The following is a 4,452-nucleotide window of genomic DNA, read 5'->3' on the forward strand; positions in this document are numbered from 1 at the left end:
GATGATTGTATTCTCTATATTTGTAAATGAGAGCAGTTCTTTTTGCTAATTTCTGTAAAGTTAACAAATATGACAAATAATAACCACGTATTTTATAGCTGTGTCATTTTCCCTGCTTGTTGGAGTAGTTCGTTGAGCAATCTACATTCAGTTTTAAATGATTTTTTGCCAACTTGTTAAACAAGACCACCATGATGTGTACCAAAGCCTGACATATTTGTTGATTCATGACTAATTTGTTGGAATTGGAGTAATGTGTCATTTACCTTATTTTAGTGCTATAAGGGAATAGAGATTGAACTTCTTCCAGTCTTTCACACAATATTAGATTGTAAACCCTTAAACTTTGTACCGATACACATGAAGTCCAAGAAGTGTGCCAGAGCTTTATTATGCCCAACTTCTTATTATGCCCCCGAAGGTGGGCATATTAAAATCTCACCGTCCGTCCTTCCGTCTGTCCGTCTGTCCCTGTGTCCGGCTCAATAACTCGTGTCCGGGCTGTAACTTTCCCTTGTATGGACAGATTTTAAAATAACTTGCCACATGTGTTCAGCATACCAAGACGACGTGTCGCGTGCAAAACCCGTGTCCCTACCTCTTAGGTCAAGGTCACACTTAGTGTTTATTCACAATGGAGTGCTGCATATAAGGACATAGAGTATAGGTTGTCGTGTCCGGGCTGTTACTTTCCCTTGTATGGACAGATTTTAAAATAACTTGCCACATGTGTTCGACATACCAAGACAACGTGTCGCGTTCAAAACCCGTGTCCCTACCTCTTAGGTCAAGGTCACACTTAGGTGTTTATTCACAATGGAATGCTGCATATAATGACATAGAGTATAGATTATCGTGTCGGGGCTGTAACTTTCCCTTGTATGGACAGATTTTAAAATAACTTGCCACATGTGTTCGGCATACCAAGACGACGTGTCGCATGCAAGACCCGTGTCCCTATTTCTTAGGTCAAGGTCACACTTATTCACAATGGATTACTGCATATAGCGACATAGAGGTTGTCGTGTCTGGGCTGTAACTTTCCCTTGTATAGACAGATAATAAAATAACTTGCCACATGTGTTTGACATACCAAGACGACGTGTCGGGTGCAAGACCCGTGTCCCTACCTCTTAGGTCAAGGTCACACTTAGTGTTTATTCACATTGGAATGCTGCATATAAGGATACAGAGTATTGGTTGTTATGTCCGGGCTGTAACTTTTTTTTTGTATGGACAGATTTGAAAATAACTTGCCACATGTGTTCGACATACCAAGACGACGTGTCACGTGCAAGACCCGTGTCCCTACCTCTAAGGTGAAAGATACACTTATTGTTTATTCACAATGGAATGCTGAATATAAGAATGTAGGTTGTCAAGTATGGGTGGTAGTTTCATATGTTCAGAGGCAATTTAAAATTACTTGCCATATGTTTTTGTTTGATCTTTAACTTTTCATGAACTGGCCTTGTTCATAGGTCAATGTCACATTCGGAGGCATTCACATACCATGACAGCTCTTGTTTTTTTATATTTTTTGTCAGTTGCGGTAAAAACGTTCAGACTTATTTTCCCTAAAGAAATGAATTTTATATTTAGACTAGCTGTCTAAAATATTCTGCATTTGCAGCCAATTTCATTAATCAGTTTCAGACAAATTGTCTAAAATGGTAAATAATCTGTTCTCAAAATAATAACAAATGTGACTCATTAGCTCCGCTCTTTTTTGACAAATAATTCTGGCTTCCAGAATGCCATGGCTTTAATGCCTAATTTAAATTGAACCTTAACTCAAAATCAGTTTAAGATACCTCTTATTCGAATGAATCTGGACACATAAGTTTCTAAAGATAATACACAGTTATGGCAGGGCCCATAATAGTGGCTTTGATAATTCTTCGGTTATGCCCTTTTTAATGAAAAAAAAATCAGAAAAAAATATATTTGGAAAACGTATTCCAAGAGACTATAAGTATCTATCATGTGTTTCCGGTACGGATAGAAAAATCCGACCCGAGGGCACGCGCGTAAGCATGCCCGCGGCCGGATTTTTCTATCCGTACCGGAAACACGATAGATACTTATAGTATAGATATTTTTTCTTGCATATCTTAAATTATAAATTTGTTAGAAAAAATGACGTAGAAAACGCACCATTGTTCCATTCACCAAAAAGCGCGCGCGACGTTGGTTACTGACGTAATAAAGCGTAGTAATTTTATATAAGCTTAAACTAAAAATCGCGTATTTTAAGATTAAATATAAATCCCCCCCACAGAGTGGGGAGGGCTTCCTAGGAATGCACTTCGTCCGTCTGTCAGTCGGTCTGTCTGTCCGTCTGGCTGCAACATTTCGTGTCCGCGCTATAACTTATTTATGCATTGATGTATTACCATATTACTTGGTACAAATGTTGTCCTCATTAACACGATGTGCAGTGACCTTGACCCGAGTCAATACCTCAAAGGCCAAGGTCACACGAGACATTTGAAGGTTAAAGTACACCTTCTCGCATCCGCGCTATAACTTACTTATGCATTAATGGATTACCATATTACTTGGTACAAATGTTGTCCTCATTGAGACGATGTGCAGTGACCTTGATCCGGGTCCATACCTCAAAGGTCAAGGTAACACGAGACATTTAAACGTCAGAACGTCAGAGTACACATGCTCGTGTCCGCGATACAACTTACTTACCCATTGATGGATTACCATATTACTTGGTACAAATGTTGTCCTTATTAAGACGATGTGCAGTGACCTTGACCCGGATCCAAACCTCAAAGTCAAGGTCACACGAGACATTTAAAGGTCAGAGTACACATGCTAGTGTCCGCGCTATAACTTACTTATGCATTGATGGATTACCATATTACTTGGTACAAATGTTGTCCTCATTGAGACGATGTGCAGTGACCTTGACCCGAATCCATACCTCAAAGGTCAAGGTCACAAGAGACATTTAGAGGTCAGAATACACATGCTCGTGTCCGCGCTTTAACTGACTTATGCATTAATGGATTACTATATTACTTGGTACAAATGTTGTTTTTATTCAGACGATGTGCAGTGATCTTGACCCGGGTCCATATCTCAATGGTCAAGGTCACATATGACATTTAAAAGTCATAGTACACATGCTTGTGTCCGGGCTTTTTACATACATTTAGCAGTGTAGGTATGTCAATTCTTACTGGATTTATTGACCTTATACATTTCTATACTTTTAGCAACAATAACTGAATTGATCCAAGAACTCGACCCAATTGCAATTTGTGCCAGTAATCCTTCATTAAGTTTTGAGAGTGTGCCAAAAAATCCTTGACATTGATCATACCTACACTACACACAATATGATTTTTTTTAACAAGTATCCTTTTATAATAAATTATGTTCAAATATCCAAGAACTTGTAAACAACTTGTTTTTCCTATATTCCTACTCTTAACCAGTGGTTGTGTACAAATTTTGGTACCAGTCAGGTTGCGAGAAAAACAAAATATACTAAAAAAAAACGGCCTTGTCAATTTTAATTTAAAGTCTTGCATACATATATATTTGATGGGCTTTATTGAAATGGCATAATATGTGTTTCATAAACCATGCAATACAAAAAATAAGAAGTCGCGCGTTGATGTAAGATGTTTTTTCCAGCACTAGTCACATGACCGGAAACAAACGTCCGGTATGCAAGAAAATACATTCATGTAAAGCAAGGCTCATATTTCTGACTTATGACAGTTACTACTGACTGACTTTTCTAATAATAGTTATGTTCCTTGACATTCTCAAAAGCTCATGTAAAACTTGGCCATAGCATAGTTATCATTCAAAATATTTAAATGAAAGCTTGCGCATATGTTACAAGTGACGATATGCATATGTTGAACAAAGCACATAGGGTAATCTGAATTTAGTAAGTTTTGACTTGCAATGAATGCCCTTTTTTGACTGAAATAGACGAGCGTTATATTTGCCCTGCAGTATTTTTATTCTTGTAATGCTTTTCATTTAATGGAGGAAATTAAGTCTATATATGGGAGTTTGCAAACAACTTCCGGCTGATATAAAGTAGTCAGCATTATACGTGTACCAAGTATATTCTCCTTGACCCACTACTTACTCGTCTTGTAACTTGTGAGCCACTTTCTCAGTTCAAGAGAGGGATTTTCACTGTCAACATGTGCGCTATTGTCTGAAATATTATGAGCAATGACTTACGGAAAATGTGCACTTGAATTCCAACTCACCACACCTACTAATACATGAAAAGCAAACTACTACAGTTTAAGAGGGTTTTTTGTGGAGTTTTTATCTACCTTTTTAGAGTTTACAAGTCGTTGATTACCACCAGAGATTGTACTAATACCCGACATTTTTACTGAAACCCTTAAAACTATGTAGATTGGCATGAGCTATATAAATTATCAAGCTGCTAGTTTAAGT

The sequence above is a fragment of the Mya arenaria genome, chromosome 13, assembly GCF_026914265.1.
Source record: "Mya arenaria isolate MELC-2E11 chromosome 13, ASM2691426v1".
In the NCBI taxonomy this organism is placed as follows: domain Eukaryota; kingdom Metazoa; phylum Mollusca; class Bivalvia; order Myida; family Myidae; genus Mya; species Mya arenaria.